The sequence below is a fragment of the Schistocerca piceifrons genome, chromosome 3 (assembly GCF_021461385.2).
Source record: "Schistocerca piceifrons isolate TAMUIC-IGC-003096 chromosome 3, iqSchPice1.1, whole genome shotgun sequence".
Lineage (NCBI taxonomy): Eukaryota > Metazoa > Arthropoda > Insecta > Orthoptera > Acrididae > Schistocerca > Schistocerca piceifrons.
In genome coordinates, this window is record NC_060140.1 from 617,079,252 (window position 1) to 617,092,575 (window position 13,324).

Genomic DNA, 13,324 nt, shown 5'->3' on the forward strand with positions numbered 1-13,324 from the left:
TCAGAGAGGTCGTAAGTCATGAGGACAGTGCTGAGCAGTATGCGAGAGAAACGACGACAATTACACTGAAGTAACTGTCATTTATGATAGTCACCGGCGCATTACAAAAGGCGCGACATGGTTCTTAATAGAGCGGGAGGTCTCCACAGATGGCTACGCATGCTCCCAATAGCGGCCGCGTGACTGGTAAGGATTTCTCGTGGTAGGGTGTTCCACTCCTACACCAGCGTGGTTGATAACTGCTGTAAGGTCGTTGGTGCATGTGGACGTGCAGTACGACTCTGCAACGCATCGCGCAGTTGCTTGTATTCTGATATCAACTCTACAAAGCATCAGACACCTGGAAAATGGGAGACATAAAGCAAGAGGGACAGATCACCAACTCCTCAACAACCCAGCGATGACAAATAACGAGTGGAAGAAAGCCAATTCTAACTGTGTCACCTCTACACGAGGGTGACAGCCCATGGATTACATCACCGAATATGGTCTACAAAGGTATATTACAACCTTGGCAACAACTGGCAGTGCACCATGTGCGAAGGACGTTGCAATACATAAGCACATCATTAAGTGTAAAGAGAGAACTTTGCTACTATCTCAGTAGACAAATTATGAGTTTAGTTAACTAATCAATATCTTGTACACATTGTGTTTCGTAATATCTCAACTTTTCATTGTACACCAACCAAATGGGTTTAGAATACGTTGAATAAGCTGTAGTACTAAATTTCGATGTACGAGCTATTTGCTCAGCTAACATTAAAATAAGATGTGCACATTCAGACTGAAGCGACGAAAGAAATTTTTACCAAGGACAGTCGGACTAAACAGTTGCTGTAATCACTACGCCACCCTGGCAGATTGTCTTTGTATAATTTTGCACGGACTACCCTACAACACCTCCCTACTCAATGAACGTACTATATGGCGATATATATTTTGCCATAAATTTACTTTCGACACACTGTTTACTCAGAAGATGAGAAATTTTACGTATCGGAACTCTTCACAGAGCATATTGAGGAGGGTAACGTCACGCTGTCCTTCTCGGAACTTCGCTTGTTGTTTTACTGAGAGACAAATTACTCGCACGCAGTCTACTTGCGATTTTTAGTCCAACAAGAAGACACGCAGTCGCTCTCCTTTTTGGAGTGTCGATCTGATATCTCTCCAGAATGTCAGCTGCAATACTCAGCTCAAAGAGTGTCTTCTGGCTGATACTAGCCCCTACCGTACAGGCCACCTACTTCCCAATTGACAACTGAAGGATACATACCAAGCAGGCGCAGTACCACCGCCGTCGGTCAGATCGGAGAGGAAGCAGCAACGCGCAGTAAGGCAAGTTCCACTGACTACCGTTCCATGATTATACCTTCCGATTTCCTTCTTTAGTAACAGAAGCTTATATTGGTTTTGCTTAAGGTAATAAAGTCGTGGAACTGATTAATAAAACAGGAATTACTTTCACTGAGGACCCGTACTGACCGCAATACAATGCCAGGAACTATTGAACATGGTGTGAAGTAGTAAAGAAAAAAAAAGGCATTAAAATTTTAAGCAGAATAAGTACAATGGATAACAAACGTCCGAGACAGCTCAGTGAATGAGAGTCATTGACAGCGATAAGCTAACTAAATGGACCAGTCACGAACACATTCATACACATTACAACGGTTACAGCGGTACGTGAAATAGTTTCATGTGACATTGCTAAATACAGAAACATGCAAAATTCTGTTAAAAATGGCGTGTAGTTAGTGCTGCTGTCTTTGTCATTTGTTACAAACATGAACTTTTTGAATAGTCTTTCGACAGTTGAACGTACTTCTTAACAATCACCGTGAAAAATAACTAAGAATCATAAAATAGACAAAAATTTCCATTTCCATTAATTTTTGTGTACGGAAAGGAAACAACTCCTGTTATAAAAATTAGTGGAGGATTTTGATTAAACCATTGTGTTCATTTTGTAAACTCACTTAAGAGAATGAGAGTAAATTTGATTAATCACAAAATAAGTTATGAGTACGCTGGTTTTTCCGACTTATGTACTGCTCAATCAGACTTTCGGGTATGCAACCAGAATGATTGGTTATTGCTGCTAACCGACAATCTGAACTAAAATGCCATAGACATTGATGGAAAAAATGTTGCAGCACCAGAAAATATTACACGTAGAGTAATGACATTTTTGGAATACATATACCTAGTAGCATGTTTAACCGATTAACACTGCAAGGTCACAGGTTAATACAAATGCGAGATGAGCCGTTGAAAATGTGAAATACTGGTACACTATTAACCGGTGTAACCACCAGAATGTCCAATGAAAGCGGCAAAGGGGCATGCATTGTGTTGTACAGGTGCCAGATGTCAGTTTGTGGGATGGAGTTCCATGTCTGTTGCACTTGTCGTGTGCATACAGGGACGGTTAATGGTATTTGTGGATGACGCTGGTGTTGTGATCTGACGATGTCTCATATGTGTTCGACTGGAGACAGAGCTGGTGATCGAGCAGGCCAAGGCAATGTGTCAATACTGTGTAGATTACTTTTAATTACAACAGCAGTTGTTTTCTGTTGGAAAACCCCCCGTATAATGCTGTTCGTGGATGGTAACACAACAATCACCAAACTGACTTACAATTGTTCAAAAAATGGCTCTGAGCACTATGGGACTCAACTGCTGAGGTCATTAGTCCCCTAGAACTTAGAACTAGTTAAACCTAACTAACCTAATGACATCACAAACATCCATGCCCGAGGCATGATTCGAACCTGCGACCGTAGCGGTCTTGCGGTTCCAGACTGCAGTGCCTTTAATCGCACGGCCACTTCGACCGGCCACAATTTTTCAGCCAGGGTGTGTAGGATAACGTTGAGAGTACTCCTGCTGTCATATGAAATCGCACCCCAGACCTTAAATCCAGGTTTAGGTTAAGTGTGTCTAGCACGAAGAAAAGTTCGGTACAGGTCATCAACTAGCCTCCTTCTAACCAACACACGGCCACTACTGGCACCTAGGCAGAGGAGGCTTTCATCTGAAAACATAACAGCCCTTCACCTCACTCTCCAATGAGCTCTCGCTTGACACCAAGGACATTGCAAATGGTGGTGGTTTGGGGTCAGTGGAATGCACGCTACAGGGCATATGGCTCGTAGCTCCCCTTGATATAACCAATTTGCCATTGAGGTGCTAACTGCTGCTGAGATGCTGCTGCAGATTCAGTATGATGCACCAGAGCCATACACCGAACCTGATCGTCTTCCCTCTCGGTAGTGCCACATGACCGTCCGGAGCTCGGTTTTCTTGCGACCGTACATTCTCGTGAGCGCCACTGCCAGCGATCATGTAGTTGGGCTGAGGACCTGTTAAGTCTTTTTCTAGTATCGCAGAAGGAACATCCAGTTTCTCGCAGCCGTGCAACACGACGTCGTTCAAACTCAGTGAGGTGTTGATCGACTTGGTCATCTTAATAACATACTTGACTAAAATCAATTCACGACGTCCAATCTCAAAAGTGTACTACGCTCACAGCGTGATTTAAAGCAAAACTGATTTTAATCCTCATTTTGGTGTCAATAGCGCGAATCTTATGTGACTGCAAAGAAATCTGAATAAACATCATGTTTCAGATGTAGAAACACAAGTACCAACTGTCATCTAAGTCGCACAAATCCTTCTTGGTGTTGCGACTTTTTGATATGGGGCAATCAGGGGCAATCATTCCACCGATGCATCAGGCTGCGTATAGCTTTTGGTAAACCTCCGTGTCCTGCTGTGGGAAGAAATCCGTAACGTCTTGCTGCATATCCTCGTTCGACAGGAATCGTCGAAACCTGAAGGCCATTTAGAAGGGGCCGAAGACGTGATAATCGCAGGACTATGATGGTACGTTACTGTTGATACTGTCTCAAACTTAGTGTGGACTGTTGCAGCGTTGTCCCCCTTGGTACGATACAGTGGGACAGTGATTTCAACATGTACCGGTACTACAGATATGTAATTGCAGCCAAACAGAAAATTTAATAACCTAACGTTATTTTCCCTGGGTGATAATAATAACTATATGACTATACCTCGTAGGTATTTCTGCAAGCCAGGCCACCTCTATTGCAAAGAATATTTTTTCAGCGATCAATTATAAGAAACAATTTTTTTTGTAGAAGTTGCATCTTCTGACATAACGTTGTAAGGCGTTCATTACTATTCGCTATCGCACTTGAGCAGATGTAATTTCGATGGATTGCTCACGCGCTGCCTGCGATAAGGAATATCAATGCTACAGTAGAATCGCAGGTCAGAGCAGTGTTGGCGGTAAGTAGAGTTTAGTAGCTCGCAGAGAGCACTTGAGTTATGGAGTTCGGACAGGGCAGTGCAGCGATTGACTTGTGTTGAGCCGATCGTGCAGAACGATGGCGGTGCCTGAGCGATGTGTATAAGATAAAACATATATATATTATTATTCTTTGTTGCCGCGTCCATATGTCAATTGCCACAACTGACTTAACCACAATTGTGATCTTAAACTCCCATGTAATTCCTTGCAGAAATGTTTCAATAATAACTTTTGTCTGAAGAAAACTTTTGCACAGGAAAAATTTGTAAAATCTTTAAACTCAGATAAATGCCTGGCAAAAGTTTTCTTCTTGTTGATTAAGCAAAAGAAAATCAGTTGTTTTCCTACAAATAAAATCTAGTGGCCAGTATTGTACAGGCCTGTGCCAAAAATTTCTTGTAGGAGCAGATATATAGACAGCGTTATCCGGCGACATCATTGTAAGGTAAGAATTTTTCAGTATATTCAGGATGATTTCACAGGGCCATGACGCAGCGCTGCTGACGTCAAAACTTATTAATCTCGATAAGCAGTGAGTCTTTAATGGAAGGTCACATTAAAACTTGAAATTTTATTATTTAAAGAAATTTTTCTATTGGGAACTGAAATGAGACCTTTCTGTTGGGAGGTTACACTAAATGTGAACATTATAATTTATTTTTCTGTTGGGAGGTTACACTTGGCGACCTTCAGCCGGGATTGTATTTTGAGAATTTTCTGAGAAGTAGTCAGCTATATATCTGCTCTTATTTATCTAGTGTTAAATGTAGTTTGCATTTGGCGCAACGCATTTACTAATTTGTCACTCCTTTTTCACAGATAATCGACAATTATTGCTCTTTGTTGTCATTGTATTTATTCCACTTTGTATCCGCTTTGTCTTGGTTTGATTTTCTGTCCACCTTTAATGTATGAAAAATGTTCCGAAAAACTGCAAACAGTACATCGCGAAGTGTAATGAATGAAAACACCAAGCTGAACAGTTTGACTGACAATATTAGAGATACTCGGTGCCATAATTCTAATCTCACAACTTTAGACAATCAATGTGTGCCAACCACAAGTAGCAATTCAAACTTAAACAATGAGCAAGCAAATTTAATTATATCCACTGTATATTTAACAACAATTCATGATGCGGCGCATTCCACCACAACGAACGCTACCCAGTTTGACACATCAGATGCGCAAAATTTACACAGTGAACGGATAAATGTTAATAATGAAGATGAACAATTTACTCAAAATACCGTATGTCAGGTTTATTTATTTCCGATGCAGTGCCCAACAGTGCACAACCAATCAGCAAACCTATTCATGAATCAGACAATGACCAAATGGTTAAAGAACACATATCAAATGCAGATACACTATCCCACAGCACACGAAACAGAGCCACTTGATCAAATTATGACAGTATTGCTACAACTTAATGAATCAAACAAACAACGTAATGAAAATTTCAAACAGTCGAATGAAAAACATGACAGGTCGATCAAACGAACTAATGAAAACTTCAGACAGATTAATGAACAGATTACAGCCATTGCTGTCCAGTGTAATGAAACTAAAGAACAATTACGTGAGGAAATTAAACCTTGTGCCAGGAACAGCAGTGAGGAAATTAGATCTGTTGCACAAGAGATACGTAATACACATGAAGTCACAACAAAATTACTTAGAGATGAAATCAGTGCAGTTGAAACGTCCCCTTTTGAAAAATTATACATGACTATGCTTAAACTGACACACAATATTTTTTAGCGCAACGCAATCTGACTTTCAATAATCCCTACAAAAGAATGGCCCTGACTAACATTAACCTATACCTTTCACAAATCACTTACCTCACAAAAATCTTCGTTACTCAAGCTACTGCAATACAGCGAGCGCCACTACTGCCAGCTAAATAAAAGATTCAAACTACTGAAGGCACTAACTACTGATAGGCATAGTCAGCAAATGAAAGATTTTGATAGAGAATAAACAATGTATTTACCTTAACAGTGTTCAAAATTCATAATATATATCAGTTCATGACATCCAGTCTTACAAATTTCAAAACTCTGCCATTTCTCTCCCCACATCCACCACTGCTGGCGGCTTACCTCCAACTGCGCAACGCTACGCACTGTTTACATCCAGCTGTCCAACACTACAATTGCAGACAACAATGCAAGCTAGCCACAGACTGCACACAGCACAACCAGTGATTTTCATACAGAGCGCTACGTAACGTTGCCAATAAGCGAACATAAACAGCCTACTTACAGAGCCCCCATGCACCCCACAAAAAATTTTACAAATTGTTTTGGGCAGTGTCCAATACATATTTGTTAAAATTTTTTTTTTACAATTACAATAACAAAGAAATCATATGCACACACTTATTGATACAATGATACAATGTCCATAAAGACAGTCCTGATCATTCATCACAGTAAAATTGCAGTGTTTTTCTCAAAGTCAGAGCAGTAAAAGAAAATGCACACGGAAGTAATGGATTTGCATGCAGTCTTGAAGAATTAGTGTTGTCCTTCCAACGGGAAGACAGTGCTGACTCTTGACATGCAGACAGGTAATGGGCCATAACAGAGCAAACCCACCGCAGAGTCAGTCGAAGTTTTGAAGAATATTGGTAGGTAGGTCATCACAGAGTAGACCCACTGTAGTCCTGGTAGAGATTACGGTATTGGTGGGCCATCAAAGATGCAGATCCACTATAGTCCTTGTAGAGATAATGGTATTGGTGGGCCATCAAAGATGCAGACCCACTGTAGTCCTTGTAGAGACGGCCAGCAGCCATCTGTTGCAACTGTGCAGTTGCACAATCACCATCGAAGAGTCTTGCGGACAATATAGCAAGTCCATAAACCACCACTTGTGCACTCACAAAGTTTTCGGAATTGTCCTTAGAACCAGCAATGCTGTTATCCAGTCCCTTGCTGAATTATTAACACACGTGCAAACACTAACAGTCCCAACATCTCATATATTGTGCATTACTCTGACCAACAGAAACATGTGCAGTGAAATGTAACTTAATTTGAAGAACTGGTTTCTATATTATTATAAATTTACAACATAAGAATACAATTAGAAAGGTACAAAAAACATCATTAAAGAACATAATAGTACAGATAACATTTGTAGTAATACAGGATTTACAAAAGAATAGAAATAGACATATACATCAGCGTTACAGGAATTATGACATAAGTAAATAAATAAAATAATGAGGATACTTCTTGAAACATTAATTTCACACATGATCATTAAAACAAAACAGAATAAATAATGTCTAAACATCTTTACGAAGAAAATAACATAGTATTAGAAAAATTCTACAACATAAATCTTATTAGCTAAATACATAAAGACAGGAAAAATACAAATATACATGAGTACACAAACACATAGCAGAATAACACAGGGGGAAAGAACAGGGTTTGTTTTCAGTGTAACATTTGGTACTGCAGTATTTTTCAAGCAAAACCTTTTTTTTCCTTGGAGATCTCCCTTCGTTCATCATTATTCCCAAAAAGTCCTATCTATACCTGCTTTCTGTGCTTTTTTCGTATAACTTCTCAATGCATTTCTTCCAATTCATTGCAACTCATTCTCTTATATAGTCTATCTCCTCTTAAGCTAACTTAAATCTACTGAGCTCAGATGCTAAACTAAGGGACGAGGCAATGCAGCAACATAAAGCAATTAATACAAACAGCAATGAAAAAAAATGGAAATTGTCAAAGCAAGCTGCAGTAAATCTAAATTACCAAGCAATGCAACATTACAACTAATATGAGTCAATGTGTAGTAACAAGAAAAATAAATCAGTAGTAAAACTAGCTTAACAGAGTAATACAAAGTGAAATTTAGTAGCACTATGCCTGGCAGACAGCAGCAGCAAATGTAATAACTTATATCTAAACATGACAAAGCTCAGGCAAAAAAATATTACACTAAAGATGGCCATGTCTAATATCTATGTCACATCCTAATACTAGAGTGATGCATCACAATTTATTCTACAAAAGAAATTACCAAGTACTTGAAAAGAAAATTCTGTATGCAATTCCTGTGAAGGGAAATGTCTTTTTGTGCTCCTTCATTTTTTTGAAGTACATCATAAAGTTATTCTTTACTGGGTCTGTAGGCATAAAATATTTATATTAATACATCTATAAAATTTTATTTTAACCAATGCTGCAGGGCAGCTAGAAACTAGATATTAAAGAAAATGAGCAAATAGGTACAAAGGAAGGCATGAAACATCATTCATTAGCCATATGGCATTTCATAAGGTAGTAAAAAAATCTCTCAATTAGAAAGACAGGAGTCATAATCAGGTGTATAGACAAAATATTTCTCGTCATTTCATTAGACACTTCAGCAATTATAATAAATTAAGAGCGCCACAGTGTTATCATATGTTTTCAGGTTTGAGCGTGTCGTATTTGCGATGCTTTCGACAAAGAAATGTCAATAGCGAGGATAATGGCCTCTTTTTTTTTTTGCACCTAATGGCTTTCTTTTGTCAGACGACTACCTCTCAGCTGGCCGCCCAAAACGCACTATGTCAAGGTCACTTACCTTTCTTACTGGAATATTTACGACAGCAGTTTCCGCTACAGTGGCAGTCTCATATAAAAAAATTCACAGGTTGAGAATTTGCGTTACAAATGTGTATAAACAAAATCCTATTGATGTAACAGTGTCCAAAAAATTTTCGCCGTCATTGTAATACACTCACGCATTTACATACATTTCATAACTCTTAAAGTACGATTCTTGGTTTCCAACAACCTTCTCCACAAATCAGAGTCCCTAACCACTACTCATTATTCCTTACCTTATTATACATATACATATCGTCGACACTTCTACAATATTTCATCATAACTGATACATAGCATAATCAAATTCCTCATATAGCATCAGCTTATTGATCATAAACATACCTCAACAGCATAATACACATCGTCGTCGTAATAATGTCATAACACCCCAGTCAAATCTCAAAAACGTTGTAGCTTCCTCTAATAATTTCAAAACTTAAAAAAAATTCTCTGCTCATTTCAATAACGTCATCTACCTCAAACGTACTTTAAAATCATACTTCCTCACCAAATACATCATTCAAAGCTCTCATAGTATCACAATGGTTCTGAAAAAATATGAACAGTTCACAAAGTACAGACAAAATACAATTTCATAAGTGTGAAGTTACCCAACTGTGTAACTGCGTAAACATGTGTCACTGATGTAGTAAAAAAATGTTTGTCTCTCAGTTAAATGATCAGATAGCTGTGTAATTTGTGTGTTAGAGAAATATGGTACCGATGTGTAAAGTTGTATAAGCAAATACCATATTAGCTAGGGCTCCTTGTGCTTGCCAAACACATGGTACACAAAGTAAGCGTGTACCCCCCTGAGAATTAATGTAATTATACCCTCAGGTGTTACAGACTACAGCAATGGAATGAAATGTATCACGGAAAACCTTTGTATCATTGTACTTCAAATATCTTTAAAAATAGATGTTTTAAGTACAAAATTAATCACTCAAATACGTGTACTGTAGCTCTAAACTGTGCGCCTTGTTGCAACATAATCTCTGTGGAAGTGTCGTAGTTATCGTCCTCCGAAAGCTAAGTTCTGCAGAAGTCAATGTACTTACCTCACGATAAACAAAAGTGAAATGCTTTGCGTATAGATATCTTAGTTATTACGCTTATTGCCGCGATGAAGAAAGTACTGTGCTGTAACGTATTGTTGTGCTACGGAAAAGGCTGTCTCCTTGTAGCTATATCACAAAAGTTACTACTAAAACGTGTTTTACTTTCCAGAATAATGCAGAAAAACTGTGCAGATATAAAACAGAAACACCGGAAAAGCAACATTCTAAATTGTCACTCATTAGTAGCGTCATGATAAAACCGCGTAGTTGTCACATAAACTAACCACTGTGTCGTCTGGTATCTCACAGAAAATACTTTAAATCCAGAATGTATTTTCAAGTAAACCAAAATGTCATATTAAAATCTCATTAGCAGTACCAGTATATGTTCTAAGTATGTAAGCCTTATAGTCGTTCCGTAATCGTGCAACTAACAAGCAAGAATGTACACACACAATAACGCTGTAACGTCTGTTCACTATAACAATGCATTTTTAATTTCTGTTTCAATAAGTTCTCTTGGTTCTTGACTGGATATTTAACTTCAAACATTGTTGCATGTTAACAGATTTTAAGTCTGACAAGCGTACTAGTAATGTAACGTGAAAAGTTACATGGAAAGACAAAGTTAAAAAGCAGATTATCTTTCAATAAACGGTTTTACATGTGAAATGTGGTGCAATCCTTTACTCTTCCTAGTACGCAGAGTTTCAACTTCAACGCGATTATCATGTGATATACGTCGGATTCTGTAAGGTCCATTGTAAACTAGAAAGAATTTGTGCCTCAAGTGTTTCTTCTTATGTGATAATGAATGAGCTTTAATGAGAACTTTCTGAGCAATGTATAATATCTGTATATGTATATGTATAATATCTGACCAATGTATAATATGAGCTTTAATGAGAACTTTCTGACCAATGTATAATATCTTTGCATTTGCTTTACCGTGTAGTTTTCTCCTTTTGTCTGCTGCAGATTTTATATTTTTAATAGCCAAATCAATTATGTCCTTGTGTCGAAGTTTACGTGTATTCGGGAAAGGTACAACCTCTCTGATTCTGTTCGGTGGTTCTTCATTCTTCAGTACAAGAGTAGGTGGTAAAGCAGTGGAATCATGAGGCATTTCATTCAGCACATATTGAAATAAGAGTAAATATCTGTCCCAATGCTGATGCTTTCTGTGACAATGAAGTCTGCAAAGCTTATTGATTTCTTTCATAATCCTTTCAGACGGGTTACAATGTGGTTACTACAATGAAATAAAAACAGGTTTGATTTTATGATTCCGAAGCATGCGTGACCAAACAGCAGATCTGAATTGCGGTCCGTTATCTGAAATGACTTTAGCAACGTAGCCAACTTCACGTAAGAAATTTTTAATAAAGGCGTTGGATACAGACCGTCCAGTGGCTTTACATAACGGAGTGAAAGAAACAAATTTTGAAGTAAGTTCAACAGCGACTAGAACGTACGAAAATCCATTCGATGTTCTGACAAGGGGTCCCAAGAGATCAACAGCAGCAAATTCTTTTAATTTAGAAGGAATAATAGGAAACAACGGAGCAGGATGTGAGATAGTAGATGGTTTCGCCTTTTGACAAAGTTTACAAATAGACAAGACTCTTCGAATTCTCTTTTCCATATTGTTAAAATAACAAGTCGTCCAAAGAATATGATAACATTTTCGTGGACCAAAATGTGCATAACTGAAATGAATGTACCAAATGAGCTTATTAACAAAATCGTCAGGAATGCAAAGTACCCATAGCTTGTCATCAACAGTGCAGCGTTTGAAGAGTATGTTTTCATGCCATTTACTTTTGATGTCTTTCCAAATCGGATCTTTATCTTGTTCATGAGCAATGTCCTTTAAAGATGTGGTGATGAAGTTTTCAAAGGCGACTTTCTGAATGTAAAGAATACTGAAATTTGTCTCGAGGTTGCCTACTGTGTTATTTTTCTCAAGCCCAGCCGGTGCGCGTGACAGTGCGTCCGCATCAATGTTCTCCTTGCCGGGAATGTAGACTATTGTGAAGTGGAATTCTTGCAGAAACAATGCCCAACGTTTTAACCTGTCATGATTTAATTTTGAAGACATAAGAAATTGTAATGCACGATGATCACTGTATACTTTTACATGCTTACCAGAAAGAAAGAAACGGAATTTGTTAAATGCCCAAACGATAGCTAAAGCTTCTAATTCAGTAACGGAATAATTTTTTTCAGATTTTGTTAGCACTCGGCTAGCAAAAGCAATGGTTTTCTGAACAGTAGTGTCATTTTCTGTGGCTTCTTGAAATAAATGGGCACCAAGACCAACTTTAGAAGAATCCATGCTAAGGCAGAAATCTTGTGACAGATCTGGGTGAGCTAGTATTGCCGCGTTAAGTAGCGATTCTTTCAAAGAACTGAATTCCAACTATGCTTGTTCGTCCCCGTTCCAAATAGTATTTTTTCCAGTGAGAGAACAAAGTTTTGGTGTAACTAGAATTTGCATATTCAGAAAACGACGGTAAAAATTTACGAGACCTAGAAAATTGCGGACTTGTTTTTTTGTGGATGGAACTGGAATGGCTCTGATTGCTTCTAACTTTTCAGGATCCGGCTGAATGCCTTCAGAAGAAATAATATGTCCCAAAAACCTCACCTTTGACCTACCGAATTCAGACTTTTCCAAGTTAACTGTAATTCCATATTCTGCAAAAATAAGTAACAAACTGTTGAGGATGCGATTATGTTGTTCCCATGAAGCTTCTGCTATTAGAATATCGTCCACATATAAGGTGATGTAACGTTTTAAGAACTCAGGTAATATGGAATTTAGCCCGCGAATGAATGCTGCTGAAGAAATGTTCAGACCAAAAGGAAGTTTCCGAAACTGATAACAAACGCCGAAAAAAAAGGAAAGCTGTGTATTTTCTACATTCTGGATAAAGTTCGATTTGATAAAAGCTGGATCTGAGATCAATGGAAGACAACACTTTTACACCGTTAAAATTTTGAAGAAGTTCTTCGAACGTTTGCGGTCTGTCTGTTTCAGGAATAATGATAGTACTGTTTTGTCTCGAATCTAAGACAAGCCTGATCGATCCATTTTTCTTCTCAACAACATGTAATGGATTGTTGTATGAGCTTACTGCAGGCTCAATAATGCCCTCGTCAAGCATAGATTGTACTTTTGTTCTAACATGGTCCCTATAATGCGCCGGAATTACGTATGGTCTTACACAAAATTTAGTATGCTCACGAACACGAAATTGGTATTGAAATCCCTTCATTGTTCCTGTTTTGTAAGT